A 19831-nucleotide genomic window follows, 5' to 3' on the forward strand; every position below is an offset into this window, starting at 1 on the left:
TCTATGGTCTTTCTGATGAAGCTACCCTTCTTCGCTCCTAATGCCTTGGATTATAATACCCTTCTTGAACGTCTTAACAATTCCTTAAATAGCTTTTCAAATGATAGAATTTCATCTCTTTCTCTAAATGAACTTAGATCGAAATTTCGCCTCTTAGAAAGTGATCATAGATCCAGTTTTCCAAAGAGAAAAACAATGAATTAAGAACCAAAATTAGCGGTCTCATAGATGATAAGGACCGTATCTCTGATCAAGGTGCCAAGGCTTTAGGGAAATTCCAAGAGGATCTCCTTGAAGTTCAACTTGAGCGAGATGAAGTTAACCGCAAGAATATTGAACTCTGCGAAAGGGAAAATCAAATTCGTTCTTGTCTTCTCATAAGTAGTGAGGATGAATTTGTATGGGCTGCGAAAATTTTAGATGATGCTAGAAAAGATTTAGGCGTAAATGTTAGTCTCCAAGTTGAACATACATCCTTGATTAGAGACATGATTTCTGACAGAGAAGGTTGCTAATTGCTCTTCTTTACTAATCTTTTGCTTTTTATGAATTTTCATCAAGTTAATAATTAATTGCATTTTGTTCGCAGATTCTGAAAATAAATATCGTGAAAATATTGAAGAACTTGAAGCCGAAAAGGAGGAACTCGCAAAAAATCTTTCTTCTCGCAACGACAAGTATTCTAGATTGAAGAATCAAATCAAGATCACCGTTGCGAATTTTCAAAATGACGCTATGCATTTTCGCAATCAAACCATACAAATGGTTTGTGATGATCATAATATCCCACATTCTGATTATCCTTGCCTTTTAGAAAAAATCCCACAGAATACTCCCAGTTTGATTATCTCTGATAGCGAAGCTGACGATGAAGAGTCTGATAGTGATGGAAGTTCTGATGGTGATAAAGATTCTGACGCAGATGAATAAGGAAACAAGTCTGGTGAAGATAATGAGGATTAACCAAGAAATAGTCTTTACTTCTTTCTTTGATTCTTTGTAATACTTGTACATTTATTTCTTCTTTCTGTATATTTGTATTTCTTTCATTTTGACCTGCGTAAATGAAAACAATTCTTCTTTGCAATATAATTAATCAATATAATTATTAATTCTTGAATTTTTGAGTAAATCTCTCATACGGAGACAAATAACATCTTCTAATTTCGCACATTCCCATACTTGCCTCTGTTATTTGAATCCAAATGAGAGATGTCATGAAATTTTTCTTATTGTATAATTTCGCAACTTTTTGCGAAGTGAATTTTGTTTCTTTTCAAAATCTCATTCCTGTGTGGTCTTATTTTTCCTTCCTAATTAAAGGTCTTATTATGCCACCTCTTGTCATTGCGACAAAATCGCAGGACGTCCTTGCACTTTCATACAAAAACCCATTGATCTTGTCTTAAATTTTTCTTTTGTATTATGGCCTCTTCAGGAATGTTGCGACAATATGACCGGCCTAAATATTCTTGCGAAAATAAAGCCCCATGACATTTTCGTCTTGCGACGAAATCGCAGGACGTCTTCGCACTTTCATGCGAAAACCCATTGATCTCGTCTTATCCTTTTCTTTTGTATTATTGCCTCTTCAGGATTATTGCACAAATATGACAAGCCTTAATATCCTTGCGAATAAAAAGCCTCATGACATTTGCGTCTTAAGACACTTATAAGCTCCCTAATGGAGGGTGCCGCCCTTATCTCCCCCCTGGTTTCCCTTTCAAGGAGGCGTACTTCTACCATACAAGGTTAGCTCCTCTCATCCAGTCTTAACAACAACCAATTGTTTTCGCAGTCTCTTATCCCTTTTTCCTATAGGGCTTATGGTTACGAGACTGCACCCTAAGTGGGTTTTCTTCAGGCCGAGTGCAGTATGAGCCAAGACTTGTCAAGAATGGCAAGGACGCTTCAAACGCCCCCGGAACCCTTGACTCAACCGTGTACCTCGGCGCCTTGATCAAATTCTGCACTCCTTGGGAGAGTCCTTATTACCTTAGTCGCCCAACCTAAGTCATATGCTTAAATTGAGAATCCAAGGTGCCTCTCCCGGATGGGCTTTATTGACCCCAAATATGACGTACTTTAGGTCTTACATTTGCCTCTTGCGAAATTTTATTCGCAAACTAGGGTGTATGCCATAAAGGTTCTCCCCTTTCTCTTTTGTCATTCTTCTCTGATTATTTTCTGTAAAATTCATTATCTCTGCGAGAGTCTCGCAATTCATAATATTGTATCTGAATTTCGCAATCTCAATTTTGTTGTTCAATCAAATGTATTTTTGAGAATTTTACTTATTACGAGATTATCGCAACAACTTAATCATTCATACATTTCTTGTTTTTATTACTTTTGCCCTCCTCTGCTTCTTTTATTTTCTGCTACTGCTTCCTTGGTAATGGTATGTTCATCCTTTTTATTCCGAGCTAGCATTAATTTCGCAATATCTCTTCTCCTTTCTTTTAGATTATATCCACCATCAACTTCTCACTTCTTTGTACATCCTTGATTTTGTATCGCCAGTTTTCCTTCTTGTTTGCTCTTCCTTCGCAAGATTTTATCTCAGTTTCGTAATATTTCTTTCCTTCAACCCAATCTCCCTTTATGATTCCTACACCATTGGGGTGAGGGAATTTGATGCATTGGTGGAAAGTTTAAGCTACACCTAGAATCCCATGTAGCCAAGGTCGACCAATTAATGCATTGTAGGGTGATTCTACATCAACGACACAGAATGAGATTTCAGAAGATATTCCCTTCAATGGAATTTGCATAATAACCTCCCCTTTAGGCTTGTTAGCAGTACCATTAAAACCATATATCTTATATGTTGATGGTATAAGATCATCATCTCTTCCACCCATGGTTTTATAAGTATGATAAAATAAGATATTCACAGAGATTCCAGTATCGACTAGGATTCTATTGATTGCCCATGAATCTTCAGCTTCATCATCCTCATTTTCTTTCGATTTTGGATTAATTTCTAATTTTATTACCAATGGATTGTCATGCACCTCTTCTCCTTCGGTAATTTCTTCTGCGACGATATTGTGTTGTACCATTGATAATTTTGTTGAGACATAATTGTTGTGAGATTCTGATCCTACATCTTTCCTCTTCTCATATCTTCTATGCAAAGTAGAGAATGATGTGAGAAATGCCGCAACTGCTTATCTTCTCATATTCTGCATTTATCACACGTATTCTTTCTCCATTTATTTCTCGATACGTCTTTTGTAACCGTTACTTTTTAACCGCTTAAATCTTTCCGTATTAACCGTGTTTATTTTCTCGAGGAAAAATTCCCTCTATATATATTTATTTTCACTCTCTTCATCTTTCCTTTTATTCTCTCTGCAACTTCATCGTTCCATTATTGCAACTTTTCTTCTTTCCTCTTCAATCTTTTTAAGTTCTTCTTCATCTTCAAACTAGATCTTCATAGTTCGTGATCTTCTTCGAGACAATCTCCCTGCTATCATTTTTCATGGATTCATCAAGGTTAGTCTTCTCATTTCTTCCTTATGAGTTTTGCTGAAATTGATATATTTGAAATTAATCTTGTTTATTTCCTTATTTGATGTTGTTTATGTGATTCCCATACTCTTGTTATTTCAGCAAAAGCGGCTCCAACACTAAATTTACAGTTCGGAACCCTAACAATCCCAAATCACATCATAAGGTTGTCGCACATAAAAGAAAGTCTGCGAATGAGAAGGTAATAAGAAACACTATCTTTTTCTATTAAAAATATTGTTGCCTCTGTTTCTTATATAGATTGTAATTCGCAGGGTGATAAAGATCTTCATAAACCTCACAAGAAATCTCGCCACCTCAAGACTGTTCCAACTTCTGTTCCCTTCCACCTACTCATTTCTTCCAAATCTCCTGCGACATCTTCGCAAGATAAACCTTTATCTCCAATTCGTGAAAATGCTGCCTCTGATTTCATTTCTCCAGTTGATCTTTCTATGATTGAAATTCCCCTTGTGGATCCTTCTGCGAATAAAACCTCTTCTCTTCCCATTGAGAATGTTTCTCAACCTTCTATCTCTACTATTTCTCTACCCAAGTCTCTTCCTCTGTCGAAAGAAACCGTGAAAGGGATACATATTTCTTTCAAGGTTTTATCTGAGATTCTGGATGATGGCAAGAATTCTTCTACAAATCCCATCAAGTCTAATGTTTGCGAAATTCTGAGCAAGCATTTGGGTTCTAACAAAGCTGCTTGGCAGACAGCTTTAGAAAAAGAATGCAATGCTCTTCGTCTTGAAAATCAGAAACTTCAGAATGTTTTGCTGGATCGTGACAATCTTCGCAAGAAGAATGATGAATTAAGAGGTATGATTTCCTTATCTATGTCTTTAATTTGCCTATTCGATGGTTTTATCCTTCCCATGTTTAATTATCCTTTAAATCCCTCTTTCGCATGTTAAGCATTAAATCAGAAACGAATAATGGAGAGATATCAATTTGAATTTGTTGTTGAAGAAGCCCATGTTGATAAAGAAATCTTGATGGATCAATATAACTAATTAGATAACCTCTATTCATATTCTCTTGATCAAATAAATAATCTTACCAATGAAAATACCCAATCAGTTCAAAGACAAGATCTATTAAGTAATGAAGTATCTCGTCTTTCTTATTCTTTAACCAAAGCTAATTTAGGGATGGAAACTTTAGCAGATGAGAATAAAACCTTATCTCAAGAGAAGCGAACTTATTTAAACAAGATGGCGATATCTTCGCAACAACTTAGTATTCTCCAAAAAGTATGTGCTGACCAAGAGAAATCTCTTCGCTCTTTGAGAAATGAACTTAAAGAAGTAACAAAATCATCTATCGCTGAAAGAGATACACTCACTCAAGGTAGAATAGCTTTAAGTGTGAAGGCAAATCAGCTTAAAGAACAATATTCCAAATTAGAAGAATTTTATTCTTCTATTGCGAAGAAAAATGCCTTCCTTGTTTCTAAAGAGAAAAATCTTCAGTCTCGACTTAAATGTTTAGTTGGATATAAATATGATGACGCAATGGACCATTGGGAGAATAGTTGTCTATCCTTGATTCAACACCTTATTTCGCGAAAGGAAGGTAGTCATAATAGTTTGACTGCCTTAATTATCTTTTCTTTGTCATATCTCTCTGAATTCCTTATCTTAACAAAATTTTGTATTTTATTTTTCGCAGAGTTTGAGAAGAATCTTCATTCTTCTATTCTGATGTGGAGGCTAAATATGCAAAAATTCGCAAAGAGAATGCCTTGCTCGTCTCTACCCTTACTGGTTCTCGCGATCGAGCAGAAAGAAGACTTGATTATCTTGCTTATTTTAAAGATATTCAAGATAGGAATCATCAAAGAGCACTTCTTCTCCAAGTTCATCTCAGGGCTGAAGTCCTTGTAAATGACATCTTACTGTCCAACTCTCTTCCTCCTACATCAATTGATCCTCTAGAAGTAGATGATGATGAAATTCCTCGTCCTGCTGATAGTGATTATGATTACGAAAGCGGTGCGAAGGATAATTTCCTGGAAGATGAAGAAGAGGTTCCTTCTAAAGAAGTATCTGCTGGTGTTAATCAGAATGAGAAAGAAATTTCTCCTGAAGAATTAATTGCTGGCGATAACCAAAATGCTAGTCATGGCGAAGATCAAAGCCGAAATGAAGGAGAAGCTTGCGAGAATGTTGACAAAGAATTTCTGTCATCTCCTGCTACTGATATTAATATTGAAGCTTGATCTTCTTATCTAGCTTTCTTTTCTTGAACTGTCTTATTTTTATCACTTTTGAGAGTTACATTTTTCAATAACTTTGAAGTCAACTTTTCCTTTTAATATTTTGTTGATAAGAAAGATAATGCTTCTTGTGTATCGATTCCCATACTTGCCTCTCATTATCTTTCTTGCAAAAAATAATCTGTTGAATGCTTATATTAATTTTTTTTATCATATGGTCTTATTTTCCTTCCTAATTAAAGGTCTTATTATGCCATCTCTTGTCATTGCGACAAAATCGCAGGACGTCCTTGCACTTTCATCAAAAACCCATTGATCTTGTCTTAACTTTTTTTTGTATTATGGCCTCTTCAGGAATGTTGCGACAATATGACAGGCCTAAATATTCTTGCGAAAATAAATCCCCATGACATTGCCGTCTTGCGACGAAATCGCAGGACGTCTTCGCACTTTCATGCGAAAACCCATTGATCTCGTCTTATCTTTTCTTTTGTATTATTTCTTCAGGATTGTTGCACAAATATGACAAGCCTTAATATCCTTGCCTCCTCATGACATTTGCGTCTTAAGACACTTATCAGCTCCCTAATGGAGGGTGCCGCCCTTATCTCCCCCGGTTGCCCCTTCAAGGAGGCGTACTTCTACCATACAAGGTTAGCTCCTCCCATCCAGTCTTAACAACAACCAGTTGTTTTCGCAGCCTTTATCCCTTTTCCTATAGGGCTTATGGTTACGAGACTGCACCCTAAGTGGGGTTTTCTTCAGGCCGAGTGCAGTATAGCCAAGACTTGTCAAGAATGGCAAGGACGCTTCAAACGCCCCGGCACTCTTGACTCAACCGTGTACCTCGGCGCCTTGATCAGATTCTGCACTCCTTGGGAGAGTCCTTATTACCTTAGTCGCCCAACCTAAGTCATATGCTTAAGTTGAGAATCCAAGGTGCCTCTCCCGGATGGGCTTTATTGACCCCAAATCTCCATGACTCAGGTTCCGGTGGCGGTGTAGCCTTTCCCTGAGCCATGTAACAGGTACCCCCTAATATGACGTACTTTAGGTCTTACATTTCCTCTTGCGAAATTTTATTCGCGAACTAGGGTGTACGCCATAAAGGTTCGCCCCTTTCTTTTATGTCATTGTTTTGATTATCTCTGCGAAATTTCGCACATCATGATCTTCTTTTGATATGTAATTCTGCAATTATTCTTTCAGAATTCATAACTTCTCAAAGCTTCTTACTTATATATTTTAAATACAACCTGTTCCATGGTCTGTCTAATCTATGACCAACATCTCTTCCTTCTGGATCCATTAATCTATAAGCTCCTGTTCCAACTATCTCCTTAATGATGTAAGGTCCATCCCATTTTTTCGCTAATTTTCCACCATTTTCTCGCTGATATATTGGTGTTTCTCGCAGAACTAAATCTCCTGGTTGAAATTCGCGTATTTTGACACGTTTATTATATTCGAGCTAATCTTCGCTGATAATTCTCCATATGTTGTAAAGCTTTTTCTCTTCTTTCTTCTAATTCATCAAGTTTGTTTAAAATTAAGCCCGCACTAAGATTTTTCTCCCAAGCTTCTCTTTTTGTTGTCGGAATAACAACTTCTGTTGGTAACACCGCTTCAACTCCGTATGTTAAACAAAAAGGTGACATTCCAGTAGCTTCTTCTAGTTGTATTATAAGCCCATACTATTATGTACTTGTTCGCACCATGATCTGTGATGTCCTTCCAATTTATTCTTTAATATATCTGCAATTGTTTTATTTGTTGCTTCTACTTGCCCATTAGCTTGTGGATACAAAGGAGTGGACTTTCCACATTTTATCTTGAATGCATTAAGTAACATTTCTATATTCTTCCCCTCAAACTGTTTCCCATTATCAGATACCAACTGTGCAGGAATTCCAAATCTGCAAATGATATTTTCGAATATGAATGTAAAGATATCTTTGTCGCGAATATGTTGTACTGCCTTCACTTCTGTGCATTTTGTGAAATAATCTGTTGCGACTATTAAGTATCTTCTTTGTCCAGTTCCTGGTAAAAATGGCCCCACAATGTCTAAGCTCCATTTTCCAAATGGCCATACACTGGTTGAAGATGACAATGGTGCTCCTGGTGCATGTATTTTCTTTCCATGTCGCTGACAATCTTCGCAGGGTCTTGATATTTGTTTTGCATCTTCATGCGTGTATGGCCAATAATAACCTTGCATTTTTGCTCTATGTGCCAAAGATCTTCCTCCACTATGATTGCCAGCATCTCCACTAAGTAACATTTTCAGCACCTTTTCTCCTTCCTCTCGTGTCAAACATCTGAGTGATGGTCCACTAAAGGATTTTCGGTATAGCAACCCATCTCTTAATTCATAATTCGTTGCTCGGATGATGTAGTTTTGAAAGTGGTAGTAAAGTTCGTTCAACTCGGATTGTGTAACGGTTTGATTTAAGAACTAAGAATAAAAATACTAAAAATATATTCACAAGGTTGTCACGAATATCGAGAGGTACTGAGACTTAGGATTTCACCACTAATCACATTCAATTGGTTCATATGATGACTCATAACAATTCTAGCTCTTTTGTTGACTCTTTTCTTTGCCAAAAGTAGATTTTATAAAGCATTAGATGTAAATCACAAGCATGACGCATCAAAAGTTCCTAAAACCAGCATGCGACATCAAACAAAATCACAACTAATCAAGAAAAATCATAAATCGATTAAAACAAGTGCAAAAGTCATAAAGAATCAATTATAGTTACCAAGTGATTGTGAAATAGGGCTTCCTCCATCATCCCAGTGTTGGGGTTTAGATACTCATGTCAAAAAAACGCTCAAAATATTTAATCATGGCTCAAATAGGTGTTTTTATTGAAGAAGTGAATTTGTAACAGATATAATTGTTACAGAATCCACTGTTACGGAAGATGCCCTTACAAATAAATTCTAACAGGAATAGTTGTTGCAAAGCTGTTACAAAGGTATTGGATTTGAAAGATTAGGTAACGGTTTCTTTCTAAGTTGCGAAGTGTTCTACGACGTTGTTCTTCATCAGCAGAAACGTCTTCTCTGCAACTCTTGATTTTCACCTCTGCAGCTTCACCAAGCCCTCAGATCGGTCCCCCAAAGTCTCGACTCCATTCTATAAACTCCCAGCAACTTATATATAGCCAACAGAGCGATTTAATCTCCCCAAAACTTCTCGAAATCTCTTCTTTTCTTTTCTTGGAAGTTACGGCAATAATCTCTTCCCAAAATTGTTTCACGCGTTTCTGAGCTTTCCAACTTATCTCAAACTCTTCCTTAGATAGATATGCATCTTTGGGAAGAGTTTCTTTCCTTTATTCTTCCTAGAATTCCAAAAATAAGTCATACAGAGACCCGTGCAAAACCTGACTTCTATTTCTTTTTCCGGCTATTCTCTCCAATTTGGGTTCAAACAAAAGACTTCACCAGGCCTGTTTAGGCCTAGGGAGTAAACCCAATAAATTTCATCCATTGAATCACTCTGGAAATCGATCGAATTCAATCCCCAACTCTGCCAGTTGCATGCATATTTTTTCCGCCAAAAACTATAAAACTTGATTCATCTCCTGCGGATTGTCTAGCCAATTCTGGGCAAAAATAAGACCATTACCAGCCCTGTTTAGCCAAGAAGAACAAACCCATTTGATTTCAGCCATTGAATCTCCCTAGAACACCTTCAATTCTTCAACCCTAATTTTGTTCTTATTTTCCCTCCAAAATTCAAATTTCAAATGAAGAAGATGACCTCCCCTTATCCAAAGTGAGAGTCTGTATAGTAATTTTCTCCAACGAGCGCAAAAACCACTTTTTTAGCCAATTTCGCCGCAAAAACTTATTTCTCCAAAAATACCTACAGGGACATAAAAAACCATAATAAATATAAAATCGAGCACTAATAATATATACAATTGAGATTATATAAGACAAAAAAATGTGCCTATCATCGGCTTTTTAACTTGTGTGTTTCCAATCTATTTCTTGGTGTTTCTCCTTTCGCCAAATATGCGTGAAGTTCCATTCTCCAGTCTGCGACATTGTTCATTTGTTCTTCTTTTTCATTATCTATTATCATCACATCCACATCTTCCTCTTCTTTATTTATTGATAGTGACAGAAGTGTTTGTATTTTTATGCATCTCACAGTTGGATCTGTCATCATGCTTGAGATGAAAGCAAAAGCGTCTGCGAGTCTATTATCCTTTCTTGAAATGTGCCTCCATTTTATCTTTGGGATTTTCGCTGATAATTCTTCAACCAGCTTCTTGTATTTCTTCAAGGATGGTTCATTTGTAGTATACTCTTCTTTTATTTGGCGAATAACTAGCTGTGAATCACTAGTGATCCTGGCATTTTCTAGTTTCATTTCTATTGCGAATTTTAAAGCATGTATCACAGCTTCATATTCTGTTTCATTATTAGTGGATGCAAATTCCAATCTGAATGAAAACGCCATCTTTATTCCTTCTGGAAAAATTAAAACAATTCCAACTCCATTTCCTTCTCCATTTGATGATCCATCTATCAATATTTCCCATCTATTTGGTTCTGTTAATAAATCTTTTGGATCTCCATGTTCTGCTTCTATATCCATCATTTCTTCTACTGCTTCATCTTCTTCTAAAGGAAATTCTGCCAAGAAATCCGCAACAACTTGTGATTTTGGTGAAGACAAAATTTCATATTTAATATCAAAGTGGCCTACTTGTGCATTCCATCTCTCTACCCTTCCTGATATTTTAGAATTCTTCATCACTGATTCAATTGGTACTTTTGTTAATACCTTTATCTTGTGTGCTTGAAAGTATATGTGAAGCTTAAATGATGAATAGACCAATGCTAAGATTAACTTTTCAATCTTTGAGTAATTCTTCTCAGCAGTATTAGAAGTTTTGCTAATGTAATTATGGATTACCGCTCACGTCTCTTCGTTTTAATGGTGTTTATTTCTTCGAGTAAAAATTTTTCTTTATATACTCTTCTCCCCCCCTCTTTCCACTATTCTTTTTACTTTCTCTTCTATTTTTATTCTCTCATCTCTGCAACTCTGTTATTCTTCTGCAAATTCTGCTGCTGTAATTTTTTCTTCCTTCAATCCTTTTACTTTCTACACATTCCCATACTCTATATTCAAACATGGCTCCAAGTGGTCATAGATATGAGAAGAATTTACAAGATTTCCAAAAAGATCTTGCTAATAAAGGTTTTACACTCTCCACTATTCCTGGTGAGAATGCAAAATCAACTCTTTCTGTCAAGCTTTTCTCTAATCAAAATTGTGATGATCAATCAATCATAATTTCGCTAGGTCAGATTCTCGCAGGTCTCCCTATTCCTCTTTATAATCCAGATATTCCTTTATTTTATGAAATTCTCGCTCATCCGGGATTTTCGCGAGTCATCTTCCAACTAAGTGGGGCTGCATCCGTCTGATGCTAGAGTTCGCTAATCGTGGTGTTGGTAGAGGATCTCTTTACTCCAAAGAACTTAGGGATCCAAAATTCGCAAACCTAGATATAGTTGCTGAGAAGTATACAGTGGCGAATTTCTTTGAAAACTACGAACTTATCTCCATGAAGAAAGAGAATACTCGCTTGGGTATTCGATTAAGAAGGAAAGATAACATTGATGAAGCCAAAATTCTTATGCAAGATATTGACTGGAATTCTGGTAAAAACACAACTCATCACCAATGCAAAGATGACAAATGGTGTGTCTTTCCTTTAATGCTAAAGGGTCCCTACATTGCTGGATCAAATGTTCTTCCTGCGAATCTCGCTGCATATCAACCTTGGGTTTTCTCCTGGACCGAGAAGGAGAAAGAGGTATGTTTCTCCCCTTTAACTCATTTTATACTTCTTTATTGATATTTACTATTCTGTTCCCTAACTCTTGCGACATTCTGCAGATCCAAAAACTAAAGGATACTTATAACAGGACTGGGAAATCTAGTACTCTGTTAGCTCTTCGCTCATACACAGATGAGGTAAGAAATTTTCTCTTAAGACTTTAAATAGTATTGATACTTCCATGCTTCCATTTCTTATTTCTATCTGTGTGTGAAGATTATTGCTGAAGTGGAAGAATCTGTTGATGCTGCGAAGATTGGTGATAAAGGTAAAGGTACTCTTCACAAGGAAAAATCAACTGGTCCTCCTCCAAAGAAAACAAAAGTTTGTTCTTCTTCTCCTTCAAATGTTCTTCCTAGCGAAAATTCCGAGAGTGACAAGGGTGATGAAGATAACGATGATCTTGCTGCAACTGAAGATTCTCCACCTGAATCTTCCATGGCTAAGCTTTCTGGCCTTTTTTTGATTCTCTACAAGGAATGAGAGATAGCCAATTCGCAAACACTTGCAAAGCTCTCGCTACCCTTTGTGATGTTCCTTTACTGGATGGTGATAGTTCTCTTCGTGGAGTTTCTAGATCAGTGACTCTCGACTTCTTACATTCTCTCAATAGTCTGGTATATTTTTATCTTTTTACTTCTTCATTTTTATAACTCAAAATCTCTTTCTATATTAATATTTTTTATTTGTTTTCGCAGGCTGGAAAAACTTCTTTTGCTGTTGCCTCAGATCTGGAGAGAAGACGCGAAAATCTTGAAAAGAAGAATCTTCAATTTCGCAAAAAGAATGAAGAATAAGAAGCTGAAGTTAAAAGTCATCGCGAGAAAAATAGACAATTAGAAATTGATTCTTCCTCGTTTAAGAATAAAATTTCTAGTCTTCAAAAAGCTAATAATCAGCTTTACGGTATGTTACTTTTCTCTTTATTCATTCATCCTGTTGTTTTATCTTTTTAAATAATCCTTTTTGCAGACATATATGGTCTTTCTGATGAAGCTACCCTTCTTCGCTCATTTCCTAATGCCTTGGATAATAATACCCTTCTTGAACGTCTTAACAATTCCTTAAATAGCTTTTCAAATGATAGAATTTCATCTCTTTCTCTAAATGAACTTAGATCGAAATTTCGCCTCTTAGAAATTGATCATAGATCCAGTTTAGGCTTAGGCAACAGATTTAAGCGTCTCCTTATTGATTTCAAAGAGAAAACTAATGAATTAAGAACCAAAATTAGCGGTCTCATAGATGATAAGGATCGTATCTCTGATCAAGGTGCCAAGGATTTAGAGAAATTCCAAGAGGCTCTCCTTGAAGTTCTACTTGAGCGAGATGAAGTTAACCGCAAGAATATTGAACTCTGCGAAAGGGAAAATCAAATTCGTTCTCGTCTTCTCATAAGTAGTGAGGATGAATTTGTCTGGGCTGCGAAAATTTTAGATGATGCTAGAAAAGATTTAGGCGTAAATGTTAGTCTCCAAGTTGAACATACATCCTTGATTAGAGACATGATTTCTGACAGAGAAGGTTGCTAATTGCTCTTCTTTACTAATCTTTTGCTTCTTATGAATTTTCATCAAATTAATAATTAGTTGTCTTTTGTTCGCAGATTATGAAAATAAATATCGTGAAAAGATTGAAGAACTTGAAGCCGAAAATGAGGAACTCGCAAAGAATCTTTCTTCTCGCAACGACAATTATTCTAGATTGAAGAATCAAATCAAGATCACCGTTGCGAATTTTCAGAATGACACTATGCATTTTCGCAATCAAAGCATCCAAATGGTTTGTGATGATCATAATATCCCACATTCTGATTATCCTTGTCTTTTAGAAGAAATCCCACAGAATACTCCCAGTTTGATTATCTCTGATAGCGAAGATGACGATGAAGAGTCTGATAGTGATGGAAGTTCTGATGGTGATAAAGATTCTGACGCAGATGAATAAGGAAACAAGTCTGGTGAAGATAATGAGGATTAACCAAGAAATAGTCTTTACTTCTTTCTTTGATTCCTTGTAATACTTGTACATTTATTTCTTCTTTCTGTATATTTGTATTTCTTTCATTTTGACCTGCGTAAATGAAAACAATTCTTCTTTGCAATATAATTAATCAATATAATTATTAATTATTGAATTTTTGAGTAAATCTCTCATATGGAGACAAATAACATCGTCTAATTTCGCACATTCCCATACTTGCCTCTGTTATTTGAATCCAAATGAGAGATGTCATGAAATTTTTCTTATTGTATAATTTCGCAACTTTTTGCGAAGTGAATTTTGTTTCTTTTCAAAATCTCATTCTTGTATGGTCTTATTTTTCCTTCCTAATTAAAGGTCTTATTATGCCACCTCTTGTCATTGCGACAAAATCGCAGGACGTCCTTGCACTTTCATACAAAAACCCATTGATCTGGTCTTAACTTTTTCTTTTGTATTATGGCCTCTTCAGGAATGTTGCGAAAATATGACAGGACTAAATATTCTTGCGAAAATAAAGCCCCATGACATTGCCGTCTTGCGACGAAATCGCTGGACGTCTTCGCATTTTCATTCGAAAACCCATTGATCTCGTCTTATCCTTTTCTTTTGTATTATTGACTCTTCAGGATTATTGCACAAATATGACAAGCCTTAATATCCTTGCGAATGAAAAGCCTCATGACATTTGCGTCTTTGGATCTTGTTATTTCCTCCGCGACTGTATAAATTTCTTTCTCTTTCATACTCTTCTTGATCTCGGCTCCCCATAGCTACCAATTTCTGCTGATTGTTACTTGTCTCCTTTTCTTGTTGTACTTGCGAAGTATTCGCCACTGTGTTTATTAGATTGGGTAATAAGCTTGCATTCGCTGTTTGTGAGTTGGTGTTCGCAACTGGATATGATTCCATTTCATTTTGTTTTTCCTCTAAAGCAATGTATTCTTCTTGAAGTTCTCGCAATTCAGTCATTGTAATCGTATTCTTGACTCTGAAAATTTGGACATACAACAGGTTTGTTGCAAACATAGCATTGATAAATGATAATATGAGATATCTCTCATCTACACGGCCAGCCATTTCGCTACACATAGTTCTCCATCTTTTAGTCAAGTGTTTCAAACTTTCGCCAATCCTTTGTTTTAATCCAAATACATCTTCTATACCAGGTCGTGAGGAATTATTACTTATATATGCTCCCAAGAATGTGGTCTGCAAATGATTGAAGGAGGTTATTGTATTCTTTGGTAAACCTTCAAACCATTTTAACGCTTCTTCTGTTAAGATGGATGCGAAATATTTGCACAATATCGCATCATGATTTTCCCATTGTAACATGCATCTCACATAAGCTTTAATGTGTTGAATTGCACACGTTGTTCCATCGAAAATGTTGGTTAATGCATGAAAATTGCATTTCGGTGATATTCCTCCTAATTGTACTTCCCTTGTAAATGGAGTTTTCGCAGCTTCTTCTATTGCTTCATCCAATTGTCTTCTACCCACTTCTCCTCTGTTATTTAGCATTCATCTCATTTCTTCTAATTCTTTCAAGATTTGTTTATTTACACCTGAATCTTGACCCATTGGTTTCTTTAATTTTGCTTCTCTTCTTCTGCGTTCACGTCTATCCTCTCTTGCGAAATTTCGTATCTATTCTTCATTATCCTCATCTCGTTTTCTTCTGCGATTCTCTTCCTCATCCCTATCTTGAGTTCGCAAATGATGATGTCGTTCATTTTACCCTTCATAATTTTGTTCATTTCTTATCAATTCAATTCGTTGTCTTTCATCCATTCTCTTCACTCTATCATACTCCTCATTGAGATTATTGTTATTCCGGTTTTGTATACGCCTTCTTTCTCGATTGTCATGATTGTTCTGGCGAATTGTCTCCTGAAGCTCTTGTTCTTCCATTTCCGCTCTCAATCTTTCACGTTCGCATATTAAACGTGCTTGTTCAACATTATGTCTTTCAATTTCTTCTTCAATTGTCTGTTGATTTCTTTGAGTTTCTCTCACATGTAAAATTCTTCTTCCTTCCTCTTGATTTCCTTCGCCATCTTGGTTATTTTGTCTCTGATTTTGCCCGTTCTCTTGATTTCCTCCAATTTTCCCATCATCAAAAGTTTCATTTTGTGGAATGTAACGATCATCAGTTCTTTCTCTATTTTCGCGATATTCTTCATTGGGATTTGATATTTCTTCTTGAATATTGTTTCCAGCATTGACCGTGGGTGAATTTTGCCTCATTTCTCTTCTAGTCGATCTGGAATATGATTTTGTAATACTTCCCGATATTCTATTCTGCAATCTGATATTCTCCATCCTTAATTCGTGATTTTTCCTTGTTAAATTCGCACGTTCCTCTGCCTCGGCTCTTCTTTCTTAATGTATTCTTCGTATCAATGTTTCTAACGCTCCTATTTCCTCATTTCCATGAACTATTCCTTCATCTTCTTCTTGATTTCTCTCTTCCTGTCTATAATTTTTATTTTGTTGCTCTTCTTCTATTTCTTCTGCTGAATTTGATCGCCAAGTGTGTACGCTCACTCTGTCATAATCTGTATTCCTCTCTTGAACTAATGTTTGTTGAATTGGCGATTGAATTAGATTTTCTCTATTATTTCTCATTCTAGTAGATTCTCCCATTTCACTTCTTTCTCTTCCAGCAATTCTCTTGCTTCTTCTAATAGTAGTCGGTTGTTCGGATGTATTTCTTCTTCTAGCCATTTCTTCAATGCTAACAGTATTGCAAGAAATCATGAAAAATTCTTAATCAATTACTTTAAATTTTTATAAATCTCGATATCAATCTTTAGCTTTTTCTAGAATAATCTTCAACTCGTCCCTGTTTCTAGCGCCATTATGTAGTTGCAGGAAATCCTACACTACACCCCTCATATGATTTCATTGTTGATCAGCTCATTTTTAGGTTTACACTCTTAATTTTATTGATTAATTTTTGAATTTTCTTACAAAAAAGATAAAGAAGTCAAGAATGATCTCTGCTCTGAACTTTCTCTCTCCTATTTACTTGTTTCTTACTCAAAAAAGATTTCTCCTCCCTTGTACAACTCGAATGACTATTTATAAGGAAATACATAGTGGATGACAGCTAATCTGTCCGTTATTTTCGGGTATGGTTTGCGACATTATCGCAACCTTACAAATGTTAATTTCGCAAGCTCTCTAATTTTCGCAAGACTATCACATCTTTCTCATGTTCCTTGCTGACGTCGTTTCTGAAATTGTTCTGCGATGCTATTGTGCTACACCATTGATAACTTCGCTGAGACATAATTGTTGCGAGATTCTGATCCTACATCTTGCCTCTTCTCATATCTTCTCTGCAAAGTAGAGAATGATGTGAGAAATGCCGCAGCTGCTTATCTTCTCATATTCTGCATTTATCACACGTATTTTTTCTTCCATTTATTTCTTGACACGTCTTTTGTAACCGTTACTTTTTAACCGCTTAAATCTTTCCGTATTAACCGTGTTTATTTTCTCGAGGAAAAATTCCCTTTATATATATTTCTTTTCACTCTCTTCTTCTTTCCTTTTATTCTCTCTGCAACTTCATCGTTCTTCTGCAAATTCCATTATTGGAACTTTTCTTCTTTCCTCTTCAATCTTTTTAAGTTCTTCTTCATCTTCAAACTATATCTTCATAGTTTGTGATCTTCTTCGAGACAATCTCCCTACTATCATTTTTCATGGATTCATCAAGGTTAGTCTTCTCTTTTCTTCCTTATGAGTTTTGCTGAAATTGATATATTTGAAATTAATCTTGTTTATTGTCTTATTCGATGTTGTTTATGTGATTCCCATACTCTTGTTATTTCAGCAAAAGCGGCTCCAATACTAAATTTACAGTTCATAACCCTAAAAAACCCAAATCACAGCATAAGGTTGTCGCACATAAAAGAAAGTCTGCGAATGAGAAGGTAGTAAAAAACACTATCTTTTTTTAATAACAATATTGTTGCCTCTGTTTCTTATCTAGATTGTAATTCTCAGGGTGATAAAGATCTTCATAAACCTCACAAGAAATCTCGCCACCTCAAGACTGTTCCAACTTATGTTCCCTTACACCTACTCATTTCTTCCAAATCTCCTGCGACATCTTCGCAAGATAAACCTTTATCTCCAATTCATGAAAATGCTGCCTCTGATTTCATTTCTCCAGTTGATCTTTCTATGATTGAAATTCCCCTTGTGGATCCTTCTGCGAATGAAACCTCTTCTCTTTCCATTGAGAATGTTTCTCAACCTTCTATCTCTACTAGTTCTCTACCCAAGTCTCTTCCTCTGTCGAAAGAAACCGTGGAAGTGATAGATATTGCTTTCAAGGTTTTATCTGAGATTCTGGATGATGGCAAGAAGTCTTCTACTGATCCCATCAAGTCTAATGTTTGCAAAATTCTGAACAAGCATTTGGGTTCTAACAAAGCTGCTTCGCATACATCTTTAGAAAAAGAATTCAATGCTCTTCGTCTTGAAAATCAGAAACTTCAGAATGTTTTGCTGGATCGTGACAATCTTCGCAAGAAGAATGATGAATTAAGAGGTATGATTTCCTTATCTATGTCTTTAATTTGACTATTCGATGGTTTTATCCTTCCCATGTTTAATTATCCTTTAAATCCCTCTTTCACATGTTAAGCATTAAATCAGAAAGGAATAATGGAGAGATATCAATTTGAGTCTGCTGTTGAAGAATGGAGATTCTTCTCAGACTCTGCCAAAAATATAATACAAAATTTTGTTAAGATAAGGAATTCAGAGAGATATGACAAAGAAAAGATAATTAAGGCAGTAAAACTATTATGACTACCTTCCTTTTGCGAAAGTTCTCTATCCTTAAATTTGATGACGCAATGGACCATTGGGAGAATAGTTCTCTATCCTTGATTCAACACCTTATTTCGCAAAAGGAAGGTATCCATAATAGTTTGACTGCCTTAATTATCTTTTCTTTGTCATATCTCTCTGAATTCCTTATCTTAACAAAATTTTGTATTCTATTTTTCGCCGAGTCTGAGAAGAATCTTCATTCTTCTATTTCTGATTTGGAGGCTAAACATGCGAATTTTCATTCTTCAACAGTTTAACAAAATCTGTTGTTAAAGAATAAAGATTCTTCTCAATTTAAGCATTCAACAAAAAGTATGTGCTGACCAAGAGAAATCTCTTCGCTCTTTGAGAAATGAACTTAAAGAAGTAAAAGAATCATCTATCGCTGAAAGAGATACACTCATTCAAGGTAGAATAGCTTTAAGTGTGAAGGAAAATCAGCTTAAAGAACAATATTCCAAATTAGAAGAATCTTATTCTTCTCTTGCGAAGAAAAATGCCTTCCTTGTTTCTAAAGAGAAAAATTTTCAGTCTCGACTTAAAGGTTTAGTTGGAGATAAATTTGATGACGCAATGGACCATTGGGAGAATAGTTCTCTATCCTTGATTCAACACCTTATTTCACAAAAGGAAGGTAGTCATAATAGTTTTACTGACTTAATTATCTTTTCTTTGTCATATCTCTCTGAATTCCTTATCTTAACAAAATTTTGTATTCTATTTTTCGCAGAGTCTGAGAAGAATCTTCATTCTTCTATTTCTGATTTGGAGGCTAAATATGCTAAAATTCGCAAAGAGAATGCCTTGCTCGTCTCTACCCTTACTGGTTCTCGCGATCGAGCAGAAAGAAGACTTGATTATCTTGCTTATTTTAAATATATTCAAGATATGAATCATCAAAGAGCACTTCTTCGCCAAGTTCATGTCCGGGATGAAGTCCTTGTAAATGACATCTTACTGTCCAATTCTCTTCCTCCTACATCAATTGATCCTCTAGAAGTAGATGATGATGAAATTCCTCGTCCTGCTGATAGTGATTATGATTACAAAAGCGGTGCGGAGGATAATTTCCTGGAAGATGAAGAAGAGGTTCCTTCTAAAGAAATATCTACTGGTGTTAATCAGAATGAGAAAGAAATTTCTCCTGAAGAAGTAATTGCTGGCGATAATCAAAATGCTAGTCATGGCGAAGATCAAAGCAGAAATGAAGGAGAAGCTTGCGAGAATGTTGGCGAAGAATTTATGTCATCTCCTGCTACTGATATTAATATTGAATCTTGAGCTTCTTATCTAGCTTTGTTTTCTTGAACTGTCTTATTTTTATCACTTTTGAGAGTTACATTTTTCAATAACTTTGAATTCAACT

The sequence above is a fragment of the Papaver somniferum genome, chromosome 10, assembly GCF_003573695.1.
Source record: "Papaver somniferum cultivar HN1 chromosome 10, ASM357369v1, whole genome shotgun sequence".
Taxonomy (NCBI): domain Eukaryota; kingdom Viridiplantae; phylum Streptophyta; class Magnoliopsida; order Ranunculales; family Papaveraceae; genus Papaver; species Papaver somniferum.